Here is a 14159-nt window from a genome sequence, read left to right on the forward strand (position 1 = left end):
GAGTTCTCCGATCCAGCTTTGACTAAGGAACCTTGTTCGGAGGGCATGCAGGAGACTTACTCAGCCAGTTAATAAAGATGCTTCTTCTTGCCCATGTAGCATTTATTCCTGTGGGGTAAATGGTAGCATTCAGACCCCCAAACCCTTCTTTGAACATAGTGGTGACCAAGTAGGTCCCAGTAAGTATTTGGGATAAAAATAACACACAGGAGCCCATAGCTTTGTGCAGCTGCCGTGGCTAGTGACAGAAGCTGGTATCAGGTTATTGAGAAAATTTAGCCTTTTAGGTCTAGCAAAAGCTCACTTCAAACAGAGGTTTTAGTCATCATGCATAAAACAATTTATACCACCACAGCTTGCTTTTCCCACTTCACCCTGTTTCTCACCCAATATTGCAGGTGGAAACTTACACTGTAGAAAAAGCATTTAGTTACATATAGACTAAGAACACTTATAGTGAAGTTTGGTGCCCATAAGTCAGTAGTAAGAGCAGCCTCTGCCAATTCTGTCTTCTGACTCTTGTTTTGTGTATTACTCAGGGTCTAAGTGCTAACCATAAGGCAGGTTCCGAGGTTCCTGAAATCATGCCCTCCTCTACTCATATGCCCAGGTCAGCCCTGGCTGGTTGATTGCACAGGCCCTTGTCGTAGTTGTGTATTTCACAGGACAGAGACTACAGCTCAACCATAATAGGGTGGTTGATTTTATCAATGGACAGCAAAGAGGAAAAGCATATTTGTAATACTTGAAAAAGCCCATTTCTGGAGCAGCCTGTGTCTAGGAATCAAGTGTGTACAGACTCAGGACTGCTATCTGGAATGTACTACAGGAAACTGCTGCAGGTTAACAAGAGAAAGACCAGAAATCCAATGGAAAAGCGAGACATGGGTAGATTGGGAAATCACAGAAGGGAAGTCAGAACAGCTAGCAAGTAGGTGAAGAGATGCTTAACCTAAGACACATTCTGAGTGATGCAAACTAATGCATAACACTTTGTGTCAGACTGGCAAGAGTTAGACAAGTCATATATTACCTACCAAGTGCTGGCAAGGATGTGGGGAAAAGGAAACCATTGTTGGGGGGAGTACAAACTTGCAGAACCATTCCAGAAGCCATCTGACTCTATTTCACAAATTTAAATATGTTATACATACCCAAAGAGCCAGCAATCCCACTTCTAGGTATATTGCCCTGGAAAAACTCTCAAATAGGTCCCTAAAGTAAAAGCATATTTGTAGAACATAAACAAGCATTTTGTCAGAGAATTGGGTGTGGAGGCAACCTAGGTGTTCATCACCAGAGAAATGGAGAAGTGTAATACATGGACACATGCTTTCCAGTAATGTGCAGCAGTCAGGTGTGATGAACCACATGGACTTAGAACCACACAACAATCTTGAAAACACATGTCACGTCAAGAAGAAATACACTAAGATCTATGGTATAATACCATTTATATAGGCTAAAGCCACATCTGTCCACAACAACATTAAGTATCTTTTAGGAATGTGTATATATCAGAAGACATATGAAGATATACATTAAACATACTACACAGTGAGTGCCCCTCATGGGGTGGGTTAAAGGATGAATGGATAGGGAGATGAATGGGAAGAAAAAACAAAAGCAGACACCTACCTACCAATAAAGAAGTGATGTGCCATCAACTGAGGAGATTTGTCTGACTCTCTGTACCAGAGACCCAAAAAGAAAGAAAGAAAGAAAAAAAAATTACTCTCAAAAAGTTTTACACAGACGGTCAGTAACAAGGGCATCTGGAATGTCCCCTAATGCTTGGAAGTTGGTGACTATATAACATTTGGGTGAACATTTCAAAAGGACCACGAAATTCATCACAAAATGCCTCAGTCATCTTGGAGGCATTTCAAGGTGTCCCAGAGATTATATAAGTGAGAAAGCAGCTAAAGCCTTCTGTGCTCAGGTGACACACCCAGGAAAATTGTGGGGCTGGAATTAGAGTGGAAGGTACAGGGAAGACACAGACCGAGGGAAGCCAGAACGCGATGGATCCAGAAGCTGAGTTCCGGGTGAGATGTCTCCCGATGGGGGAACCTCCCGGGGAATTACCCTGCTCAAAGAGGGCGTATTGAGTAAGATTTGTCTGACAAAAGGAGTCATTAGGGAGACCTCATATCTGGGGGTCCTCAAACACTGCCTATGCAGAAGCACAAAGGAGAGAAAACATTTGACCTAAAAACAATGAGATAGAAAAATGAAGGAAGGCACTCTGACCCCATGTTAGCACTACATGTGGTAGGGAAAGAAAAGGAGCAACCTAAAAAGCAGGGGAAATTCATGAAAATTTATTTGTCTCAATGCAGTGTGTATCCTGGGATGGAAAAAGGATGTAATTGAAAAAACTGGTAAAATATTCATTATGTCTGAGTAGTACTACACTAATGTGAATTTCTTAGTTTTGACAAATAAACCATTTTTAGGTGCATGTAAGGTGTTAATATTAGGGCAAGCTGGGTGAAGGTTATTCAAGAACTCTGTACTATTTTTGCAAGCTTTCTGTAAATCTAAAATTATTCCAAGATAAAAAGTTAAAAAAAAGTCAAAATCAGCTCCAGTCTAAAAGCATTTAAAAAGAAATAAAACTAGGTAGATACATCAATCAGGATTATTACCAGGATGAGCAGCTATAGGTTATTGATTCTTCCCTTTACACATTTTTGTATTGTCTGAATGTTTTACAATAAAAATGTGTAAATATTATAATTAGGAGAAAAAACCCTATAGGCCTGCCTGAAAGAATAGGGCGCCAGGCTCAGAAGACCTCTCTCTAGATGTCTTGCACAGATTCCAACCCCCACAGGGCCCAGGTCCATCCTCTCCCAAGGTCAGGTTTAAGCAAATCTGGAGATTGGCAGCTTTCCTCTCCCTCTGCTAGGTCCACAGTCAATGAAAATGTGTGGCCCTCCGGGTGTTCAGGGAAAAGTTTGGATGCTGTTATTGGTGGTCAGACAGCTCTGAGTTTGTGTGCATGTCTGCCTGTAACTGTGCACATGCACAGATGTACAGTATGAACTGTGTGTATAGACTGACAGTACTTATTCTTCCTTACTTTTTGATCTTTAGGATTTCTTAATTACAAAAATAATGTATGTGCACTGTAACAGATTCAGAAAATAAAAATGTGTTAATTAAAAAAATAGAAACCCCCCCTGTGTGGCTCAAGGACTTTTAAAAAGAAGTTTGAGGTTGACAGCAAAATTGAGTGGAAGGTACAGAGATTTCCTATATACTCCTTCACCCCACCCACACAATTCCCCCACTATCAATACACCAGAGCTGTACATCTGCTGCCATCTGTGAACCTGCATTGACACATCACTACCATCCAAAATCTATAGTCTACATTAGGGTTCACTTTTGGTTTTGAACCCTTCTATGGGTTTTGACGAATGTATCCATTGTTTTAGTATTATACAGAATAGTGTCACTGCCCTAAAAATCCTTTCTGCGCTTTCTATTCATCCCACCCTTGACATTTTTCCCATCAGTGAATGTAAACATTTGTCATTTCTTTGAATGGTTACACAGTATCTCATTAGCTAGATCATCATGGAGACATTTTCTAAACCTCTCCTATACACATGATGCATCCACAATACACTTGCACCTACACCTCAGTGCAGTTGTGCTATTTCTGTAAGATGATTCTTTCAGTAGGATGGCTGAGTCACACAGTATCATATTTACAGTTCTGTGAGGGATACCCCTTTGAAAACATTCATTCGTTCAACAAATACTTATTGGGTACTATTTTGTTTCAGACATTTACGAGACCCTAGGAATTCAGCTATGAACAAAATGGACACAGTTTCCTGTGGATGACATTATCACTAAACAGATAATCACACAAATCAATGTATTACTGCAATTGTGATAATGTCTCTGAAGGGAACGGAGGTTGTTGGAGAATGTAGACAGAGGAGCTTAATTTATACTGGGGGTTCAGAGGCAGCCTCCATTAAGCTAAGAATTAAAGGATGACTAGGAATAGACTAGGAGGACTGGGGGGCAGGAGGATGACTGGGGGAGAAGGAGACTTCCAGAGAAAGGGAACACCAATTTGGATGACCTCAAGTGGACAGAGTGCTAAGTTGGAGGAACACCAGGGCCAGTGTGGCAGAGAAAATCTGGAAGCAAAGCTAAAGGGGAGGGCTAGGCCAGGCTGTGCTTGGTTCTCTAGGCTGCCTGATTTACAGTCTCCCCAACAGAGCAAGAAAGTTCCATTTCCTGCAACTTTAAGACCAGCAATACTTAGAGATGTTTTCTTCCCTCCATTCTTTTACAGGTGAGCATTCCTTGTTTATGGCCATTTCATAATTTTCAGTAAAACTCTTTTTGAGAAATGTGTGACAGCTCACAATAAGATTATCAGATTCAAAATGCACATCAAATTTATTTCACAACGTTCACCAAATTCTCAAAATCCCTGTGCATCTCAGCATATTTCTTCTATTTTAGGACTTAAAGTATGAGAGAAATTTCCTGTTTCTGTAAAACCAATTTGTTCATGTGAAGCAAACTGTGTTTACTCTATTCAGCTCATGTTCTGGAAGCTCCCTCTGGGGGTCCTGAATCCTGCCTTGTTCTGGCCAATGAAATGCTAGGTCTGGGTAGAAATGCTGGACAGCTGACCTTTAGAATTCACACGTTCCATTCCATTCTTGCTGCTGTGGGTAATGTCAAGAACAGGCCTCCCAGTCTGCGTGTCTCCTCTGGGCTCTCACAGCAACCTGGGATAAACCTGGAATTATGAGCCCCATATAGTTATTTGATTTTCCCTGCTGGTGCTCAGTAAATATTTATTGAATGGATATACTGTATTAGCAAAGGTTAGAAAACATCTAAGTCAAGGTCATTCAATGAAATACTATGCAAGCATCAAAAAGAATGAGGTAGATATATATTTACTGATATAGAAAGATGTCCATGAACTATTAAGGGAAAAAAGCAAGTTAAAGAACATATGTAGTATGATCTTCCTTTTCTTTTTAAAAATTGTACACACACATATATGCATACATATGTGGAAAACATCTACCTTTTTGTTTATTTCTCTCTTCTGAATTTGTTACATTGCACACACATTACTTTTGTAATTAAAGTGAATGAAGGAATCAATGAATAAAGAACTTACTAAGGTTCTCAGAGGGGTGAATGGAGAAAGAATCTCAGACCTTAAGTTTCTTCCCTTGACCTATTTACTAAGTCTGAGACTTGTTATTTCAACTTACATTTGAATAATTTTTTAAAAATTTCCAAAGGCTTTTCATGATGTAATAAGTAAAAAACAGGTTCAGAACAGCATGGTACCATTTTTGGAACAAAAATTTGTATTTTTATGGAAAAAAGTCTGAAACAAATTGCTGATATGGCTGTCCCTGGTGCGGGGTGCATTGGGGGACCTTTACTTCTATTGCTTGAATATTTTACCATCTGTATGTATTTATTTTGCTGAGTCAATAATGAAGGCTTAGTTTCCTTCTTTACTATTTCCATATTTGTTTTTCAGTCAAAATTTATTAATTCATTCAATAATGCTTATTGAGCAACTGCTATCAGCCTGACACAGTGCTAGGAGTTTTTCTTAAGGAACACACAATCTGGTGGGGAAGACTCACAAGTAAACAACGTGATGTGAGAAGATGTATAACACCAAGGGTTATGGGGCTATCTATCTGCCAGGAAAGTCAAGGAACAACCAGGAAAGGCTTCACAGAGAAGATACCACTTACACTGAGTCTTGAAAAATGAGGAGGAGTTTGCCAATTGGACTAGGTGAGGAAGGTTATTCCAGAGAAAGAGAAAACCTTGTGTAAAAACATCATCTTTCATAAAAATGTAGAAGAGTAAAAGAGGATATCCTGCTCATGAACATTAAATAGATCAATGTAGAAGAAGCATAAGGGACATGGAAGAAGATGGGCTAAAGAAACAGATACCCTAGAAACAGTAAGAAGCCTTTGAAGAATCTTGTGTGAGATACAGTGCAGACATTGTTGCTCCATTTAATAGTTAGAAAATTGAGTCGCAGAAAGGTTAAATCATTTGCCCAAGGCCACATTATGGGATAAGGTCAAGCTGCAGCTAGAGTCTTTATACTTCAGGCTACAGTGCTTTTGGGGCCAGGCCCCATTCTTGAGAGTCTTCTGATGTTTTGGCTTGAAGCACTCCAAGTTGTTAGCAATGGAGAACAGGGCTGACTTCACAGTAGGCTCGGACCACACTAGCCACACATTTGGCATACCCTTGTACCAAGAGTGCTTTCTTCAAGAGAACTTTTCCTAGAAAATGGCATGTACACACTCAAATCTTGAAGTTGATGAGCACCCTTCAAAAATGATGGAGGAGGCAGATTTCCTGGCACCTAGATGTCTCAAGGAGCCAGCTTTCCATCCTTGCTGGCAGCATATAAATGGTACTTAGGTTACTTGTTCCCACCCAAGACAGACAGCCATGGATGTAGCAAGAGCTCAGACCCAGAGCCTCATAACATTGTATAGGCTTTGGAATCAGAAAGAGGTGATTCTAATAGTCACTCTAATGGCTACTCCGAAGGCTGACAATTCCATGTGTTGACAAGTATGTGGAGCAACTAAACTGTTTGACAGTATTTAATAAAGTTAAACATATTCCTGCCTAAGACGAATGTTCAAGGCAGTATTACTCAAAATGGCCTAAAACCAGAAGCTACCTAAATATTAATCAAGAGGAGGGATAAATAAATTGAGTGTCATACTCATAAAATCCAGTACTGTTCAGCAATAAAAGGAACTGCTGATATACACAACGATGAGGACAAATCCTATACATACATTATACTGAAGAAAAGAAACCAGATGGGAGTATGATTCTATTCAGATGAAGTTCAAGAATAGGTAAAATGAATCTATGAGGATAGAAATCTGAATATTGGCTATCTTGGGAGTTAGGGAGAGTAGGTATTTATTGGAAAGGGGCATGAGGGAACTTTTGGAGAGTGATGGAAACATTCTAATCTTGATCTGGATGGTGGCCACATAGGTATATACGTATTAAGCATATGTGAGTGATAGCTCAATAAAGTATTGTGTGTATGTGCGTGTATGTGTATAAGTGAGAAAAAAAAGGAGAGTTAGAGAAACAAGTCTTGATTCTGGTTCCCACTTCCTACCGCTATGATTCCTGGGTAAATTACTTAACATTTATGATCCTCTTGCTACATCTATAAAATGAGGATAATAATAGTACCAGCTCATAGGGTGGTTTTTTAAATTAGATTTTTATTTTATTGTGGTAGGAGCACTTAACATGAAACCTACTTTCTTAAAAGATTTTTAAGTGTGCAATATAATATTGTTAACTAGGCACAATATTGTACAGCAGATCTCTAGAACTTATTACTTTTATAGTACTGAAGCTTTACAACTAGATTAACAACTCCCCATTTCCCCCTCCAGCCTGCCCCTACAATCACCACTCTGCTCTCTTCTTCTATGAATTTGACTATTTAGGTACCTCATATATGTATAATCATACAGTATTTGTCCTTTAACTGGCTTGTTTCACTTAGCATATTGCTCTTGAGATTCAACTATGTCTCATTTTTTTATGATTTCTTTCATTTTTAAGACTGAATTAGATTCCTTTGTATGTATATATCATGTTTCCTTTACCCACTCATCCTTCACTGGACATACAGGTTGCTTCCACATCTTGGCTATTGTCAAAAGGCCATGACAGAAGTACTAGTATCTCTTCAAGATCCTGATTTCAATTCTTTTGGATAGAAGTGGGATTGCTGGATCATACATAATTGTATTTTTGATTTTTTGAGGAACCTTCACACCACTTTTCTGTGGTGGCTGCACCATTTTGCATTTCCATCAGCAGTGTACAAGAGTTCTAATTTCTCCACGTCCTCACCAACACTTGTCCTTTGCGTAAGGTGGTTTTAAGAGTTAAATGAGATAGTGAACAAACATTTCTTAGGCTCCCCCACCTGCTCCACCAGGAAAAGGCCCCTGAAGCCTCACTCTGAGAGTGACAGTTCCACTTCTGGGTTATGTCAGATCCCCAGCAGCACTCTCAAGCCCACATCCCTAAATGCTGTCATGCTCACAGAATCCATGAAGCTCCAGTGACTAAAAGAAGTTTCATCAAATCCTGAACAGGAAGCAACAATGGCAGTTGATAAGCTGTGGCCTGAATATAGCTATCCATTATCTCACTGTGGTTTCCAGCTTCCCTGACAGAGGAACGCCCACGACTTCCTTGAAGTTATTTTAAACACTCAGTTCCTTGTTTAGCTCTGACAGGATAATGTTACCCCTGGGCACTCCTGTGCTTTGGGCTGTGGCCTCCCTGCACAGCAGCCGCCTGTGGGGTAGCTGTCCTCTCTTCTCGGGTGCTGGTTATAGGAGCATAAGAGGAAAGAGGCCAACAGTATCTATAACCATTGGAAGAGAAAAGAAAACAAAGTAAGAAACCTTAACTACAACATCCACGTTTTGTTCCTCTTCAAGGAACCAGCCCGGCAGAACTGACAGGCTGGGAGAGAGTGTTCACCAGTTTCTTCTCTTCATCACTGGTTTCTGAAATGCCCTTCATATCCAGGTGCTTCTTTCTGTTCTGTTCTTCTCAGGAAAGAAAATCTGCCCTTCTAGGGGGTCTACCCTCCACATGAGGGACAAAGCCTAGGCCCAAGTCTCAGGTTTGAGCAGAAAATCCCTGTTGACTTTTGTTCTTATAAAACTCGGAGTCCAGGAGGTTCTCAGCCAAACTGCAAAGGAGACAAAGTTTATTTTGGCTGCTCTTCCCCCTGGCTGCCCCCTGCCCAGCCTGCTCTCTACCAAAGCTTTTCTGATACCACATCACTGATCATGGCATATGGGAGATCATTCATTCTGAAGTGTTAAGGATTTCATGTGTAACCTCTCAGGAGTACTTATATTCTTTTTTTTTAAATTAAAGTATCATTGATATACAATCTTATGATGGTTTCACATAAACAACACAGTGGTTTCAACATTCACCCATATTATCAAGTCCTCACACCCTCTATTGCAGTCACTGTCAGCGTGGTAAGATGTTAGAGAGTCATTAATTGTCTTCTCTGTGCTAGGAGTACTTATATTCTAAAAGAGAACTCTTGAGATAGTAATACTTAAATCAGAGGACTACATTTCTAATAGACATCAGGGAGCTGTATCTGCGGAGAGGGGAAGGACTTAGGACTCTCTCTGGCCCCCTGGTGGCCAGCACTTCTAGGTCAGTTCTCCAGATGGAGAGGACACAGCATGACTCTACTGTTAAGACTTTTTTTCTGAAAAGGAACAGGAAAGTGAAACTCCTGCAATTTGGTTAGAACAAAATGGGAAAGCTGTAAAAGCAGGTGGCTGCAAAGCCAGGAAAATGTGTTCAAAAGCAGCTGTCACAGGTCCAGAGGTGTGCTCAGAGCTAGAGGGCCCCCAGGAAGGCTGGAGGAGTAAGGGGTCATGCAGAGATTCTGAGACACAGGGGCAACAGCACCAGAGTAGCAGCGATGAAACCAGCCTTCTGAAGGCTCAGCTCTGCCACCAGCTAGACAAACCCTAAGCAATCCTTAACCTCTTGGGGACTCATTTTTTTCTATTAAAATATCCCAGGCAGGAGAATACACACTGAGATGTTGACAGTGGTCCCCTCTGAGTATAGAATTACAGATAAATTTGGTTTTTGAGTGCCTGTATCAGTCAGGGTTTAATCAGAGAAGCAGAACTACTAAGAATGACATAGAATAAGAGGTTTATTACAGGGACTTAACATTTGGCAATCATGGGGGCTGGTTAAACAGTCGGTGTATGATTGTTGCCTATGCTTCTTGTGCTAGGCCTGAAGTCAGGAGGGCAGGTAGTGAGGAAGAATAAACAGGTATGAAGTGTGGAGGGCAAAGGCAAACTGGAACCTGGGAGAAAAATGGGGCACACACAAGGGTCAACTGGAACCTGCATCAGTCTCTCACTGTTTCCAGACCTCCGGGTTCCATGATGTGGGTGACCTGCAGGAGGAACTGGGTCCTTTGTCATGGAGTTAAACACATATTTGGCCCAGGAGCTGAAAAAGTTGAAGGACAAGATAGGGTGGGAATCCAAGGAGATGTGGGCCCAGATACTTCCTATGCCCACAAGGAAGCCAGCAGATATGAGACAACGTGTGTGAGTTGCAATAGAACCTGGCTCCACACAGGCCTGAGCGCACAGAGGGCTGCTTCCCTTCTGCCCTCAAAATTTTGTGCAAATTTTCTTGTGGCCAGCTTTCACTCAGAACCAAACAAGGAAATAGACTCTGAAAGACACAGTTCTTTATAAGACACATAGTTAAAGACACAGTTTAGCTAAATTGACAAAGCCACCGTGATTCCTTTCTGTATTTGCCAAACATTCTTCAGTTAGCATGTATTACTTTAATAAACAGGAAAGAAAACCTTAAAAAGTCCCTAGAATATCCAAATGGCTAACAAATATATGAGAAGGCATTCAATTCACAAATACAAATTAAAGCACAAAGGATATCCTTACACATCTACCAGAATGGCTAAAATGCAAACTATATGGAGGATATGGAGCAACTGGAACTCTTATCTATTGCTAGCGGGAGTATAAATCAGCACAACCACTTTGGAAAAGTGTTTGGCAATATCTGCCAAAGCTGAACATATGCATACCCTATGAGAAGCAATTATGTTTCTAGAAATACATATGTTCGCCAAAAGATATGTACAAGAATGTTCATAGTAGCGCTATTTGTAATAGCTAAAAAGCCAGAAACAATCCATATGCCTACCAGCAATAGAGAGATAAATAAATTGTAGTGAATTCACATAATGGAGTGAATTGTACGACAATGGGAGTAAATAGTTTATAACTACATACAGCAGTATAAGGATCACAATATATAATATTAAGTGGAAGAAGCCAGACATGAAAGAGTACATACTTACAATTCCATTTATGTCAATTTCAAAAGTAGGAAAAATTAATCTAAGCTTTTAATCTATGATAGGGATTCCCCTCAAGAGATTAGTGACTTGAATGGATCAAGAGAGGGCTTCTGGGGTTCTGGGGTGCTGATGGTGTTTCTTTAGTTAGGCTTTGGTTACATGGAGGCATTTGCCTTTTGAAAATTTATGGAGCTGTATATTTATGATTTGTATATTTTACTGTATATATTTATACTTTCACAAAAAGAAAAAGAAAAAAGTTAATAATCCCTGGTTTAGGGAACTAAAGATAATCACTCATATCACAAACTGAGGGGATCAAATGCAGTAATGTATATTACAGTGCTTGGGAAAAAAACCCTGAGAATATATAGACACAGAAATAAGAAGAAAGAATAGAATATTTAATCTGGGTTAGTATCTTTTTTAAGGAGTTGTAAAATATATGTAACATAAAATTGACCACTTTATGATTTTTTTAAAAAAAGAATGTATATGGTTGTGTGTATGGCAGAGGAGGTGCTGGTTAGGTGGAGTGGAAAGGCAAGACAGGTTTCCTGAGTCCCTGGTTAGCTACTGTCATGCCTGCCTTGATGAGACAAGCATTTGTTCCGCTTGCTCAGCTAAGGTCTCATGACCAAGCAGGGAAATGTCACTGGCCCCTAAAGTCAGTCCCTTCTTTGGCTGTGGGTGACTCTCCAGCGCCTGAAGTCAGGGTGGACCAGATGACAGGAGCACCTATGTGCTCTGGAAGTGCCATTGAATCCAGGGCCCACTCTGTCACTCCCACTCCCACAACACACACAGTCAACTTGGCCTGTGACTCTCACTACCCCGAAAGTTTCTCTCTTCATCAGTAGCCATGAAAAAGACCAAGATTTCACACTCAGCAGGGGCTTTAAATGGCTGTTCCAGTCCAACAGTAGTGGCGTCAGTCTCCAGAATGATGACACCTCTGCACTTTTAGACTTATCAGCGAAGCGGGATGACATCTCTGCACTTTTAGACTTATCAGCGAAGCGGGTTTTCTATTTGGCTCCGACACCCATACTGGCATCATCTGGAGAGGTAAGAAATCCATAGCTTTTAAATCCCTTCACTGGAGCAGAGGCCAAGGATCACAGAAGAATCTGTCCCTGACAATACCACTGCAGAAAAGTGACTGAGTACCTACTGTGTGCTTGGATGATGCTTCCAGTAAGATACCCAAGCCTCCTGGCAACCAGAAGAGGACTTGGGATTCAGCCAAGTGCAGGTTCCCTGAGCTAGAGCTTTTTAAGAGGAAGAGAAATCTGGATAAATAACAGTGGGTGATTCACTCTCTCTCTTCTTGAAAGCCCAACCAACCCCAGATTTTATTGTACTAAAATCAGGTTAAAATAAACACTGCACACAAGTATGTAAAGAGAGATCTGGAAGAACAATAAGTGGTTATCTTCAAGTGACAGATTGGAGTTCAAATTTTCTCTTCCTTGTACTTATTAAGGCAGCATATGTAATACTTAAGCACATGGCCTTTGGAGATCAAGCACTGGGGGTTCCAATTTCAGCTTTGCCATGTACTAGCTCTGGGACTTTGGGCAAGTCACTTTACCTGTGTGAACTTGAGTCTTCTCTGTAAATGGGGATGATGATGAATCTACCGGAATAAAATTATGCACACTGGGTTTTAATACAGTGTCTTATGCAAAGAAAACACTCTACACATGGGAGCTGTTGTTGTTACATTTCTATATTGCTTGATTTTTTTTCAACAAATGTGTTTTTTTTAATAAACACAATAAAGATTTTTTAAAAAAGAAGAACAAAGACCGCCCTGAGTGGGAAGAAAGTTGGCAAGAGGACATGTGGAGCCTGAGGGGGATGTGGGCACAGGAGGGAGGTGCTCAGCCCTGAGGGTGGGAGGGGAGGGCTCTGAAGAGGACCATGAACCTTTTTTTTGGCCTCCAGCTGAGGAGCCATCTCCTTCTGTTCTGGGGTACTGCTCCCTGCACCCTCAGCTCAGAGACAAGGGTGATTGCCTCGGTTAGACCTACCCTAGCAACATTTCTGATTCCCAGAGACTCCTGGGGCACACTGGCTGCCAGAGGGTTTCTGGCCATGATCTGGGTCCAGGGTGACCTGACCAGCTCATCACAAGGCTCGTATCATTTCATCTCCTGTTCCGACATGTTGAGTATGTGAACACTGCTCTAAAAGCCTGTAAAGGTTGGCCCCTTCAAGATGCTCCTTTTTAGATCCCCATACTGGGGATTCATTGTACTTTTAACAAGACATTCACTGCCATGACATCATCAGGATAACTTAGAAGAGAGACACGGTCCTTAGGGGTGACAGCTTCCCTCTCCTTTCCTGCGTTGTCCCTTTTCCTTTAAGTGGGTGCCTGGCCTGGTGCTCGGCACACATCGTGGGTTTTGCTTTTTGTCATACTGAGCCTGCCTCCTGCAGCTGCAGCTGGGGCACACATTCTCCCATATTTGGGAGTAAGCGGGAGACTTGGAGGCATGTGGGTTTCTGTTTAAAATTCCAAAGCCAGCGGGGCGTATATTATCCATTTCCTCAAATCCAACATGCTGTAAAGCATGAGTCAGAGTCGGATAAGCTTCTTCCCAGGGGAAGTTGTGTGTCAGTTGGCTAGTGCACGTAATTAAACAGGGATAATGTTCACTGGCATTAGCTGCAAATTAATGCAGAGAAAAGCAAAATCTCCATCTTGAGTTTACAATATTCCTGCCAAGATAAAACAACTTCACCAAGTGTCACTGATCAGAGAAGGCAATCCCACCTTAATGTGATTTGAGGGGCACATGAAGGCCCCTCCATCAATACTCTCTTTTCACATAAATGAATAATGCAGATGTTAGGACTTTTGAGGGGAGAGATGCATATTCTGATTATTTTTAAGGTATTTTTGTGAGGGGGGTTACATGTTAGCAAATATCAATGACAATTATTTTATCTGATTTAATCCATCATCACCCAGGGTCAGGTGCTCAAGAAGAGACTGGGGGAATGGAAAACTGGGGCAGAGAACATTTGATAAGCAGTGGGGTGTGGGTGGGGTGGGATGATATCCAGGTTATTGTGCCTTGCATACCAATGTCCTTTGGGAGGTCTTTCTAGGAAGTCAGGAAGCAACACTAAGGCCCTGGGCTCTGGAAGA

The 14159-nt window shown here is 41.2% G+C and overlaps 1 long non-coding RNA gene across 2 annotated transcripts in view; it reads right to left on the minus strand.

Moving 5' to 3' along the window:
* The window catches only part of LOC130684610 (uncharacterized), a 92699-nt gene that overhangs the window by 2296 nt on the left and 76244 nt on the right, over nt 1-14159 (minus strand). Inside the window, exons 3-6 of one of the 2 annotated variants that reach the window (XR_008998945.1) lie at nt 4672-4780; nt 1639-1689; nt 1155-1215; nt 61-108 (exon numbers count right to left, since the gene is read on the minus strand). This is a non-coding gene — a long non-coding RNA (uncharacterized LOC130684610). The remainder of the gene's footprint in view (nt 1-60; nt 109-1154; nt 1216-1638; nt 1690-4671; nt 4781-14159) is intronic. The other variant, XR_008998947.1, reaches the window with a different exon arrangement.

Source organism: Manis pentadactyla, chromosome 8, assembly GCF_030020395.1.
Source record: "Manis pentadactyla isolate mManPen7 chromosome 8, mManPen7.hap1, whole genome shotgun sequence".
Classification (NCBI taxonomy): Eukaryota; Metazoa; Chordata; class Mammalia; order Pholidota; family Manidae; genus Manis; species Manis pentadactyla.